The sequence below is a fragment of the Podarcis liolepis genome (genome assembly GCF_965112155.1).
Source record: "Podarcis liolepis genome assembly, chromosome: 8".
In the NCBI taxonomy this organism is placed as follows: domain Eukaryota; kingdom Metazoa; phylum Chordata; class Lepidosauria; order Squamata; family Lacertidae; genus Podarcis; species Podarcis liolepis.
In genome coordinates this window covers 40,603,148-40,617,166 of record NC_139560.1, presented here as the reverse complement: position 1 = coordinate 40,617,166, position 14,019 = coordinate 40,603,148, and the positions used below count along the sequence as shown (strand labels likewise).

The window sequence follows — 14,019 nt, the reverse complement described above, 5'->3', positions numbered from 1 at the left end:
CCCCCCCCCTCACACACACACCAGTATTTGCAGCAGCAGGTTCCAGGTTCCAAAAGTGTGTGTGAAAGAAGAACAAGTGTCTTCATAGGAAGTGCAAAAAGAAGGGGTGGGGGAAAAGGCTGAACAAACTGTAACATCACGAGGGGATTTTTACTCCAGGAAAGCACATGAAGAAGTTGCGTTGGGTGACATGCATGACCTCAATCTCCTCCCAGCTTGCTAAGACGTTTTATCAGGACATAGCATTCTAAACATTCAGCAGCTTTCAGATAGTAACGCCTCAGCCGCATTTCAAATCATCTGACCCTTTTATTGAAATAAAATATAAAATAAAAAGCCTGACTGTTACTCATACCAGCAAGGGCAGGTACTGAAAAAATGTGTGCAGGTCAGTGCCTGTCTCAAGGTGCTGCTGAGCTTGAGCAATAATACGCAAGACGAATTTGGCTACTTCAGTCTTTTTTTCTGGTAGGTGGTGGCAAACTTGTTCCTGGGTACACTCAGTGCTGAGCAAAAAAATAAAAGAAAGAAAGAAATGAACGAGTCTCTTGCAAGCTGGATTTCTCCTCCTGATCCACTCTGTCTTCTATGTTTGTGTATGTATATTTGCTTGCATATGTGTGTATCTGCTACAGTAATTTATATAGCTGCCGCTTTTGAACCCCATTGGACATCGTTGCAAGATCTGTCACCACTCTGAATCAGGTAGCTAACAGGGAATAGTTTATTACTTTGCTGATAGGTGTCATTAATAAAACTGCACTTGTTAGTCTCTGCAGGCCAAAACTGGATATGACTTCCCCACCCCTGCCCCATTTAACCACGCAGTTTTTAAAACACAAAAACCCACCAACTGAGAGAACGGATAAATGATCAGGGTTCCACAACGTTTGGAGGCAAGGGGAGGGATTTGTTTAACCCCTTTCTGCCCTGCTGCATTTGAGGAAAATCCCTGCCCTGAAGCCACTCTTTGTTCTGTGGGGTGGAAAATCTCCTCTTGAAGGTAATATGGAATTTCCTCTCAAATGTATGCAGCATCTTCCAAGGAGGAATTTTCCTAAGGACTGTAGTGGGGGAGAAAAGGGCGAGATAAATCTCACATTCATGCCTGCTGCAAACCTGATAATCAGCCACTCCCAGCTGATTCTGCTTGTACTTTTTTTTTTTTTAAATACATTTTCAGTGAGTGAAAAGCCTCTAGTTTGGCCATAGCTCTGAGACAGCAATGCGTTCTGTATATTTTTATGCCCTTTGGCAGTTTTCTGTCATTTATAAAATTTCAGCAGAACTTCCTTCCTGCTAAAGCTGGGGTGGGGTGGGGATAACTAAGCTTCTAACATGCTCTGAGGCACCGATATGGGGTGTACAGCAGGTGCATTTTTTAACTGTTTGCTTCCCCTTTCTTCCTCCACCTGTTGTGGGGCAAACCTACTGGTCACATTTTATTTTCATACCAAATCTGTAATGTCAGTTCAGCTACGGATGGATGGATCAGTCCTGGTCTTGTCTGTGACAATTTCACATGTGCGCATTCATAAATCAGTTCTTCACCTGCTACACTCCAAGTGTCCCTATTTTCCAGGGACAGTCCTGGATTTACAGAAGCTGTCCCAGTTTCTGATTTGATTCCGGAATGTCCCGCTTTTCCTTAGGATGTCTCTATTTTCATTAGAGAAATGTTGGAGGGTATGGAATAGGACCTCCAGAGCACACTTGGGTGGTACATGGTCAGAAGAGAGGAAAGGGAAGTCCCATTGCCTGAGTGGGTCTCTGTGCACACGGCATTGGAAGCAGCCCATTGTATGGGATTATCTGTGTGGTAAAGGTAAAGGGACCCCTGACCATTAGGTCCAGTCGTGGCCGACTCTGGGGTTGCGGCACTCATCTCGCTTTATTGGCCGAGGGAGCCGGCGTACAGCTTCCGGGTCATGTGGCCAGCATGACTAAGCCGCTTCTGACGAACCAGAGCAGCGCACGGAAATGCCATTTACCTTTCCGCCGGAGCAGTACCTATTTATCTACTTGCACTTTGGCGTGCTTTTGAACTGCTAGGTTTGCAGGAGCTCATCCTGTCACGGGGATTCGATCCGCCGACCTTCTGATCGGCACGTCCTAGGCTCTGTGGTTTAACCCACCGCGCCACCCGCGAACCATCTGTGTGGTAGTTACATATTAAGAAAAGCAGTAACATTTGTGTAAAATAAATAAATAAGTAAATAACACTTGGAGCTTGCATCTGTGTGAAGATCAAGCAGAATCTTTTCTTCTTCCTGCCTTTAAGTTATGCTGTGATGATACGAGACCACCCTTTAGAGGGGAATACAGATGCTTCTTAAAACTGTGCAGGCAACCTATTTAAAATTCAGAGTTGTGGCCAACTGTCTTCCCCTGTTAACTCGGTGTGCCAAGTTAGGTAGATGAATACGTTTCCCAGACTTTGTTTTTTTTTAAAGCTCCTTTGCCATAATATCACTGATTTTGAAGCTTTTATAAGGCTTCTAGTTTTATACAGTCTCTTTGTTCTTTACCACCGCCACTCAAATCCTTGCAAACCACAGCCTTGTTTACAGGCAAAGAAAAGGCGGAACCTTAAGCATTTGGGTGGAAGGGAGTGAGCAGGCAAGATGGTGGCGCTGGTGCTGGTGCTGGGGAAGAGAAGGCAATGAATAATTGTTGAGAAGATTTAGAACGTGTCCCAACAGTTTCTGCAGATTCCCCCCCCCTTTTCTTGAGGCAATCAGAGCACTGCCTGAATTTTGCACCTGCCATAGGCAAGTGTCTCTGTCTTTCAGTGAAATAACTGGGTGAATGCATTTCAGTGCAGGCCCTGGCCTGCTCCATATCCTGCTTTACGCAAATGATTATATCTTCTTTACTTCTCAATAGCCTTTGAAAAGAAAAGCTGTCACTCGGATATCTGCCATTCGATATCTGGCAATCCTATTAGGACAAACAGAAAAGAAAGCACTCAGCCCCCCATTCTTGAATGCCAGTTGGCATGATTCCACTTGTTTCTCTCCCGGACATGATATTCAAAATCCTTTCCTTACTAAGGTTATTCGAATCGCAGCCTAACTAACCTGACCCAGATGACGGCACTGTCCATGTTGTTTATCGGGCATGGAGGAAGCTGTTTAATGAATACTGCCACAAGATTAAGGCTTTTATACATGTGCTTTGAAACCAACCACCATACAGAGAGCTATCAATATGTTTGGAATTGGGTTATGGAGAACAAAATCACTGCAATTTCAGGGTTGGAAGATATACTTGGATAAGAAGGGTTCTGTCACCAAAGAGAAGCTTGTGCTATGCTGTGCAAAGAACCTACTCACATCAAATTTCCCCAAGATCAGAAGGCAGGGGTGGTGGTGAAAATTATCTAGACTCCAGTCCATTGAATAAATCTCAATGCATTAATTTGGGCTTACTATTAAGTACAGGTTAATAGGATTACACCCTTGCAGTGCAGTCTTATGGATGTCTACCCTCACATTAGACCCTCTGTGTTCAGTGGAACTCATTCCCAGGCAAGTGTGCATTTGATTGCAGCTTTAAGTCGCTGCCTTTAGGCTTCCCTTTTAAAAACTTGGCCCAAGGCTTTCAAGGGCATGGAGCAATTCTTTTTCACAGTTCACTGTCAGAACCTGTTTTAAGTTGGTGGTAAAAGTTTTCATTTGGCCTCCCAAAGAGTGGCCCTACCAACAGTATAAAACACTCCCAGTTCTATAATCTTGGCATTAATTATCCTAATCTTTTCCTTCTCCTTCTTCTAATGTTCAAGCTGTTAATTTAATGATGTTGTCTAAACTTGTATTGGAAATGGGGCTGGATTTGTTTCTTTGCAAGAGCAGGCAAAAAAAGAGCTGAAGGTTACCTATCAAAGGAAGTTCAAGATAACAGAAGCATGCCTGTGTAAAATTAGCAGATATTTACGATCTACTTTCCCAAATTGGCAAAGATCTACCTTAAAGGCAGGTGTAACTGTTGCTCTGTTACAAAGATCTTCAAAACCAATACAAGATGAAGTATTCTGATATATGTCTCTCAGCCCGTGCTTAAACCTAACTGACATTTAAAAAGCATGCTGCAGACTGCATGTAGCTCTGTACAGAGGTTGTACTTCTATCAGCCCCAGCCAGCATGCTCAATGATCAGGGATGATGGAGCTGCAGTCCCAGATATCTGGAGGGCTTCACATGGGTTACTGTAGTATTTTTAAAGAGCATACTAATCTGCTGAATTCTGTTTTTATTGATTCTTCCAAAAGACCCAGCTATAATTATGGGAAAGCTGAGCTTGATTTGAGCATGGCTCAGTGTTCAAACTTCAGAGTCAGAGAAGGAAATATCTAAAAAATGATCCCTTGATTTGTAATACAGCCAGACCTTGTGAGCTTGGCAACTTCAGCCATCAAATCAAGTAGTTATGAATTTCAACACCAGTCAGAACCCTCTTGGGCCTTGAAATTGGGTGTCTGTGAGGAACCATTCATACTCATGTGACCCTGAAGAAGGTACTATGGCTTCTCCATGACAAGTTACTTGACTGCATTGCTGCCTACCTCCTGCTCCTTGTCTTGTCTTACTGGACTCTCCACTGCTATGCTGTATCCTCCAACACATTGGCTGCTACCTTCACCTGTAGAAGGTGGATAAGGAGGTGCCCAGCCTTGGGAAGGAGGCACAAGGGCTCTAGGATCCTGACAGAGCGTCATGACTCCTTCCCAAAGTCCAGTGTCTTGCTTACTAGGCTTTGAGATGGCACCCCCTTGGCTCAGCACCCCATACGTGTGCACCACTCACACCCACTTAATCCACTTCTGCTACCTTCTAACCTATAGCCAGTCATTGGCTCTGGATCCACGTTCTGTTACTATCCCTACCTTCTGCCCTACCAGTCCCAGTGGGCCCAACCAGTCTCCACTGTCTATCCTACATATTTTGCATCAGCCTGTCTCTTCTGCTCCAGAAGCTCTTCACCATCTCCGAAGCCTGATTCTGCAAAAGCTTAGGCATCGAGCACCAGACAAAAATGGGGGTGGATTTATTATAATTTTTTACTTTAGCCCATGGAATAAGATACAGGTGGCTGCTACTGCCTATTTCTGTAGTGCTTTGGTGACCTTAAGTTCCCCCAAAAATTGCTGGATGAAGGAATTCATAGGCCATCAGTGTGCACATGAGGGGATACACACCACGGCACCCTCCTTTTGTAAGAAGATCCATGCTGCTGATTTCAGTTAATGTTTAAGGTATTCTAGCTGGACTTCCTGATGCCAGGAAGATGTCAGGTGGGGGGTTACAGATGAACAACAAAATCAAATGGGATTGGCGGGGGGGGCAGTGATTTTATGCCACTGTCTCCTTTCATACATAAAGTCTGTGTTTCTGCTCTAAGTGTTGCTGTTGGCGGCTGTTCCAGTACAAATGAAAGAAAGAATGTGGCTCCCAACGCCTACACCCAGGAGCTTTCAAAACAGGAGGCTGCTACACCTGTGGGGATAGAACAAGTGTATCAGTGTCCCGGGCTCTGCCTCAGCTCGTCCGCCTTTGTTAGCTGGAATGTGCCGATGAGACAATCAGGTGCAGCAGGCGCGTGGCAGCCTGCTCCTAGGCTGCGTCTCTGGAGACAGGGAGGGGCCTGTGACTCATGGAGCCAGGTAAGCTCATGATAACCATTTCCAACTGCTGCAGTGATTTAGGGCAGAAGGGAACGTTTTGTGGCATTAGATGGGATTGGTCTGCTGCTGCACTGCTCTCTCGTACAAAAACACGGAGGAAGGCAAGAGGTGCATGCAGGATAAAAGCAGGAGAAGACTTGGGGTGGGGAAAAAAGAATTTGGGGTGTGTCATAGATTTCGTGGCTGCCAAAAGATAATGCACTGGAAAATTACTTGGGCTACCTTTATTATTTATTTCATTATGACATTTATACCCTGCCCTTTCCTCTGAGGGTGGCATACATAATTCTCTCCCTCCCCATTTTATCCTCCCAGCTACCCTGTGAAGTACTGTAGGTTAGGCTAAGAGATGGTGGCTGACCCACAGTCACCCAGTGAGCTTCATGGCTTAGTGGGGATTCGGACCCTGATTTCCCAGGTCCTAGTTCAACACTCTAACCACTACACCATACCCTTGGGAACTTGTGAATGGGCTTTTTGAAATGGTTGCATATTTCCCATTCATTTGGATGCAGCTTGCCTGGGAGAACGTCCCATATTATTGTGCTCCATCTGTGTCTGGTACAATTTGGCTCCAGGTGATTCTGTTTTAAGGTTGATCATATCTCCTTGTCTAGACATCCTCCTTGTGAATCCATTGTATTGTCCTTCACAACTGTTGACAAACTTTAGGTTCTATAAAATAAGAAACTGTACAACATTCATATCCCTACATTCTCAATATCTTCATGAGTACATGCGCGCGTGCGTGCGCGCGCGCGCACACACACACACACACACACAATTTGTACAAAGGAAGTATATCTTAATGGTACCCAACTATCTAGCATTAAAATTTAGCAGAGCATGCTTTTTCTCTCTCCTGATAATGTAGATGCAGCTAATTCAGAAGTAAAATGTAAATAAATATAAATATGTAAGAACAGAAGAAGGAAAAAAAGGTAGAAAGAAAGATTCAAATGGTTGTCAGAGCACAGAGTAGCAGTAATTTTACCCCCAAAAGAAAGGGGACCCTGATTTAAAAAATGAGGCATGATTATAGAAGGAGAGACAAACAGCAGCAGAAATGGGCAATTTAGCAGAGCAATTTGATATGTCATAATCAGGGCAACAATCTGCTTTTATGAAGGCAGGGCAGATTCCCCATAATTCCTGGATTTAGTAAAAGTTAAAATTAACCAAGGTTTGATTAAACCCCCTGGATTTAGTTATACTAAAAGCAGCTCAGCAGAGCTAGCTGGATGGGTCATTAGCACGGGACAAAGGCCAATGATGGACCATCAAGGAAACCATCAGAGGGCAAGACTGCTAGGCAAGGGGGAGCAGGGCCCCTTCTTTGCTGGGTGCTAGCAGGCAGAGCCAAAGGCCAGGTTTAGGCGTAGGCTAGGGGAAGGTCCTTGGAGTCAGCAGCGAGATTGAGCGAGAGGGACAGAACTCCATGTGAGCTGAGGGTGCCAGGCTGGAACTGAGAGACACAGAGGATGGTTTTTTGCTGTCCTCTGAATCCAGTGCTGCCCTTAAGAGCGAAGCCAGACCCTTGTAAGGTGTGAATGCTCTGCAATCCCTCCGTCTAGGTGCAGGCTGTATATATGTGTAAATAAAACCATATTTCATTAAGACACCACAGTCTCCTTTGTGCCACATTGTCCCCAAAGGGAAAACAGACCATGGTAAGCACGCCTGCAAACCTTGCTCATGGAGATTGAGGTGGCGTGTATCACTACTTTTACACAATTTATGGTCCTGCATTGTTGGGTTTCTGAAGTTTTTCTTTTTTTAAAAAAAAGCCATTGCTCTCTGAGTACAGTGTGAGCGCTTTCCTTTAATGTGCAAACAGGATCAGCAGACGGGTTATTAGATCACTTAAATTGTTTTCCTTGCGAGAAAAGTGCCCCAAAGCAGTAGTATTATTTCAGTATCAGAAGCCATGTTTGCGGTAGCCAAATTACATGTTAGCTACAAAAAATATATCCTCAAAGCGTGGTTAGAAAAGTGCTCCTGATTAACATGAAAAGGATGAATGGGACAGATTTCTGTTAATGTGTAGCAGAGACTTCACAGTTCAGTGGCTCCATGGTTCCATTGGTCTGATTCAGTTATAAGGCAGTTGCATAAGTAAACTCGGCACCAGTGCCAGAAATACAGCCCCAGTGCCAGAATCATCCATGACATAAACCAGGCTGCTCTGTGCATCAAGTACCCCCTGGAAAGCCACTGTCACTGTATCAGGCTGTAATAGAGGAGGGGAGAGAAGTGATGCAGGGCCACTTTCCTCTCCACTAAGAAGCCAGGATCCGCCTCCAAGTGTCACTTGGAAGCATTCATTGCACAAAGCTGCAGCACAGGAAAAGGGAAAAGGGATGCGGGACTACTCTGCTGATGCAGCCAACAGACCAGAAACTTTTGGTGCCTCATCTCCTTGAACTTTCCCGTCTCAGCTGGTCAAGAAAACAACTTGTAACTCAGAATTTGAACCTAAGCTTGCTTATTTCCTCCTCCTTCCCATTTTAGATTATATGTCTCTGGGTAGGAACTACTTTTTTTTTTTAATGGATATGTAACCTTACAAGCTTCTTTGGGAGTCATTTTTGGCTGAAAGGAAGGAGAACAAATAAAAATAATAGATAAATAATCTACTCCTGTGCTAGTTCTGTTGAAATGAACAAACAAGTCACAGAAGTTACTAGGTGTGATGTCCCACATTCTGGCAGAGAATGTCATAAATAAACCTGGATGGTTCATGTTAGTTTTTCACACTAACACCCCAATTCAAATTGATAGTTTATTTTGGTTGAATGGGGCATTTGAATATGCATACAACAATAGAAATAGATTAGCCTCTGAACTGCAAATGACCAGTTCTTTTTTTAAAGGAGGAGGAGAATGGGATGAAACACAAACTCACTGGAATCTTGAATGCAACTTAAATCATTTCACCAGGGTGGGGAGTGGGAAATCTTGTAACGACTGTATGTAAAAATATGGGCAGCTGTTGGTGCAGATGGAAACCCCTTCCAGGCTTTACATGCTTTGTTCGTGCCAATTTATTTAAGTACCACCTTTTCCAGCATGCTGAGTATATATTACTGTCAAGCCCTAGTATTAGGAGAAGGAGCATGCAAGCCTGCACTAGCAGTTAGCAGCAAGTTTATAAGAAGAGTCAACAGCTCTGAGCAAGGATGGTCCATAGGCATCTTTCTGTAAGTTTGCTCAGGCACATACGCATCATATGATGTAATGTGTTCTCATTTTACAAGCTGAAAATGGAGGGCCAATCAGATGCACCTCCAAGAAATAGAAACTACGATACAGAAAGGATATACTAGACAGCTACACACAGATCTGGATAAATTCACTCATCTGAGATAACAGAGGTAAAGCAAGCTCAGAATAATATTTCTTCAGAAAATGAATGTGGGAGGGAATCATGTTCTTCACTACCTTTTGCTGCAGTTATAGAGCAAAAATAGCATTTTGCAATCATTTACTTTCCTTCATTATAGCAGTGTTCATGGCTATATTATCCTACCAGTGAACTCATAGCTTTGTTTTCCTTCTTCCAAATTAATGTTTATTACTCTTACTTGAAAAAAGAGGGATTGTGCTGTAGTTGTTAGAGTGTTGGACCTGGGAGGCCAGAGTTTGAATCCTGACTCAGCCATGAAACTCACTGGGTGACCTTGGGCCAGTCATTGCCTCTCAGTCTAACCTATCTCGCAGGATTGTTGTTGGGATTAATTGAGAGGGGAAGATGCATGGATGCTACCTTGGGCCACTTGGAGAAAAAGGTGGGATTATAAATGCAATAAATAATAAAAAAGGGTTTTAATCAAGTTATTGGAATTCTGGATAAGCTTTGCTAATTAACACCCCAATATTCTATTACACGAAAACACACATTTTAACTCTTTCAATTTTCTACCTCCTGTTATTTTTGTTAAAATTAATGTATCTATGTATAGCATTTTCTCCAGGCCTCAATCCACAATTGTGCATCCTCTCAACAACATCAACCTCCAGCAATTCCCAAGTAAATGAATGGAAAAGTTGTGCAGACTCTGAGCATTTAGGTATATGCCAGATTGGGGCATATAAGTCTATTCATGCATTAACCCATATATTTCATTATTTTCAATTAGTACAGCTGCACCGGGTGCGCCTACAAAAATGGCCCACTTATTCATGTTACTTAATTAACATAATAGGAAACCCAGGCTGGTCCATTGTTCCCTGGTGAAAGACGCCATAGTTCAGGGTGTGATGTAGAAACAAAGCTGCATCTTTCTGCCACAGCTCAGTGGTAAACAATCTACTTTGAATTCAGAAGGTCTGAGGTTCAAGGTCTCCAGATAGAGTAGAGCTGCTACTAGTCAGCGCAGACCAGAGGTAGCCAACTCAGTGCCCTCCAGATGTTGTGAACTCCAAGACCCATCAGCTCCAGCCAGCATGGCCAATGATCAGGGATAATGGGAGTTGGAGTTCAAAACATCTGGAGAGCACCACATTGGCTAACTCTGGTGTAGACACTACTGAACTAAAGGGACCAATGGCCTGACTCAGTATAAGCTAGTTCTTATTAAGGTACCCAAAGAAAGAAAAAGAAGAATCAAAATGTTTTCATCAAGTAACAGCAGCTAAATAGCAAGAGAAATCAAGCTGCTAATTTTTTTTCCATATGAAGAGAATTAATTTTGTTTAGAAATCCAGAGTTCCCCTTTCTCTTTATTCTGTGTATCTATGAGAGTGACATTGGATTAATTTTACTCTCTTGATATGGAATTGTTTGGGATGAATCTACAGAAAGGCAATTAGCAGCCTAAGTGAGCACACTATTTAAATATTTTAAAACATTGCTCTACAGGGCAAAGGAAAGTTTGGCTTTGGTGTAGAATTACATGGCAGTAATGACAGAGGTTTTCTGTTGAGTCACCCTTGATTCAGGTACTAAACCCCCTCAATTAAGAGACAGTGTAATTATTCCTGAATCACGTTAGCAGGTGGGTCCAATTAGTTCAGCAAAATAAAATGGAAGAGGAGGAAAGTTGAGATGGACTTTAGCTTTGTACAAGAGGCGCATTGGACCATGGACATTCATGTATCAACCTCTACAATGCTCATGCAAGAACAGAAGCAAGCACAGTAGATATTTATTCTGTTGCGGACCAACTTGCAATGACCCCCACAAAGGCCTAGACAATGATAGGGTAACAAACTGCACAATACAACATTCTGGGATTTAAAATTGGACACAAGTTTTATTGATTACAGTTGTAGGTAAGCTTTGGCTCAGGCATTGGGTGTATATCCATTGTCAGCCTCTAGTTGAATGGCTGATGCATAAGCCAGGTTGTGCTTGTGATTAGGGGACCTCCTCAAAATGTGGGTCTACCTAGTTGGCCCCCTGAGGCCACTGCCAGAAGCTCTATGGCCTGTCCGCCCCCATGCTTGGCTTCTGGACAGAGTCTTCCCACTAGGCCCCTTTAATGGGGTACCGTGTCATCGCAGCTGGTTGCATAGGGGTGATGCACCACTTCACCCCAACCCGATATTAGACTAAGGATTGCACCCAATGCCTTATCTACCAAAAGTTGTGAATATTTGATATGAGGAAGGCAAAACATCCAAATGGGGCCAATCTGTTTGCAGGAAAATTCCTTTCCGGCTCTGAATACGGCAAACATTAATGAACCACAGCAAGGACAATTAGTGGTGCAAGGAAGAAAAAAGGTCAGCATACAAATAACCACAGCATAGAGGGCAGATGGGCGAGTTTTACCTGTAGATCTATTGTGTGCTTCGAGATTGTCACTATTTTTGGGTAGGATCCAATCACATATCAGCAAATTCAGCTTGCACAATTAAAAAGCTCTTGTGCATCAAGCTCACTTCTTCCACCCCCGCCCTCCATTCAAAATGGACTCTTTGCGATACGGAAAGCAATGGGGCAATAATATACTGCAAAGTGTTAAATAGTGCTTGGTGCCGCTTCCTATAACTGCCCCATAAATCAGAATGAAGGCTCAATAAATAACTGGTGTTGTCTAATCTACCCATAACCGCTATGCAAGCCACTCAGGATCAGTGCTCAATGAACAGGTTGTCTAGAAGTGGACATGGTCTTTTTTCCTTGTTTCCCTTGTTCTGCTTTGCTACGTTTCAAAACCAAGGCATCTACTGCAACTCTGCCAGGCTATGCCATTTCCTAACGTAGTTTCCTGAGGAAATATTTTGCATAGCCATTAAAGCATCAGCCATAAAATACTGCAGATGTATAACCTAGTCTTTCATTAAAATGAATAATTCTCAGCTGCTGAAAGTACACACTGTCCTCGCACCATCAATGTGTTATCTGAGGCTCCTTGAGAGATGTCTGTAAATAGTAATGCCTAATATTTGTTGTTAAGAGACAGGCAGCGAGGGCTCAGCGGAGCTTAAATGGCAGTAGAAATCAGATACATTCTTGTTCAGAGCTACCTATCGAACCTCCATCAGACACACTCAACATTTTACTGTTTCCTCTCTCGCCCCTTCTTAAATTTCATCACCTCCAGTGCTGTTCTTAGATACCATGCCTTACACAAAAGAACTGTCATAAGATGAATCTATAAAATTTTGTCAGCCTTTGTCATCGGACAAGTCTGACATTTGTCTGAATCTGTGGACAATTTTCCTTTTACACATTTCATAACTCTTTGTCATTGTTCTTGTTAAAGGATTCTGTGATTCAACTGTGAATCAGTTACGACCATTCATAAAAATGCACAGCTTTGCCAGATGAAAAGCAGGGTGCAAATACTATAAATAAATGAATGCATGTATCAAACATGCTGGATTGCCTACACTTCTGTGTTGGAAAAAGCATACAGGCATACAGGCGGTTACATTCCACAACATCAGGAGGGTCAATTTTGCTATGTACTGTAATTAGTTGTTGTAAATGTGGTAGCCACCTCCAGTAGCTGCCACCAATAGCAGTTTCCAGCCTAGGTTTTCAGTGAAATATGACTATGCGTGATAATCTACACATGGCATGCTTGTTGCTTCTTATGCATGTAGGAAGTGGATCAAGTTTGAAGCATCCCTAAAAGCCAGTGAGGTGACTTGTATAGACATTTACTCTTATTGGTCAGAGGGGGAGCTCTCTGTGGAACCCCAGAATTATGACATCAGTATTACATAAAAGCTTACACTGGTTAGTTATTGGGCAATCAGTTATATGTGAGTTACACAAAATCTATGGTAATTGTCATAGAGCCTATCATGGTTAGTTTGCCCTGAAGAATACTTGAGGGTATATTTGGTTGCTGAAGAAATCATAGCTGCCCTTTGGGCAAGGCAAATGCAGAGTGAGATGAAGAACATCTTATCTGTACAACAGTATGTTTCTTAGCTTTATGTGACAACGGATTACTGGGTCTATATTTTCATGTGGTGATAGGCAACCCAAAATGATTTGCTTGGGTGATGTTCCATGCAGCCTGGGCACAGTCCCATAGCAAAGTTGTGCTCAGAAATGAGTCTCACTGAGATCAATGGGGCTTCCTTCTAGATAGGTGTGTATGGGATTACTGCCTAAGGCAGCCTTTTCTACATCATTGTTATGAATAGTTTAGGAACATAGGACACAAGTCAGATCAAATTTTACATTGATTTTAATGGCACTGGACTGCCGTCTTAGATTTATAACCTTCCTTATATATGTATAATTGTAACCAGATAAAGATTCACTTGTTTGAATCAAAACTACTCTTCATGCAATGGAACTAGTTCATGTGTTTTGCTTTTGGAGGAGGTGGAATAATACACTTCACAGCATTGCTCTGGAGAACTGACAAGCTCAGCATGGAAGGGAAGCAAGTTTTATTTTCTTTTTTTAAGGCTTAGCTGCCTAAAAAAAAAATCAAAAAAATCAACTCCTAGCCATTATAACAGCACCAATTCTTTCAGGGGTTACCATAGGCACTAGATCAAAAAAAGACGTCTGCTCTGGTGATCCTGAATAGGAACACACTTCACGCTAAATGGAAATACATAGTAAAGGATTTGTCACTTGACCATACTCTCTTAACATCTCTTGAAAATTGTTATTTAATAAGGAAAGTCTCCAAAGGGAAATATAAGCCACAGTTTTTTCCATAAAGGATATATCTGTTCCAGGCCAGTTGGATTTTCTGTGGGTACTGCCATTACAAAAAGGCTGCAAATATCATTACAGTGTTTGCATGTCAGAGAGCCAACAATTGTCAGTGCTAGTTGCTGCATCCATTTCTTTTTTTGCAGAAGAAGAATTGTTTTATTTTGGTATGAGCACAATCTTATTATTGTACAGACTATGC

At 42.7% G+C, this 14,019-nt stretch overlaps 1 long non-coding RNA gene across 1 annotated transcript in view; it reads left to right on the top strand.

Annotated features, from left to right (window-relative positions):
- Positions 1 to 5,538: 5,538 nt before the first annotated feature.
- LOC310713709 overlaps positions 5,539 to 14,019 on the top strand; it is a 51,463-nt gene continuing 42,982 nt past the window's right edge. Inside the window, exon 1 of the long non-coding RNA XR_014529418.1 lies at positions 5,539 to 5,662. This is a non-coding gene — a long non-coding RNA (uncharacterized lncRNA). The remainder of the gene's footprint in view (positions 5,663 to 14,019) is intronic.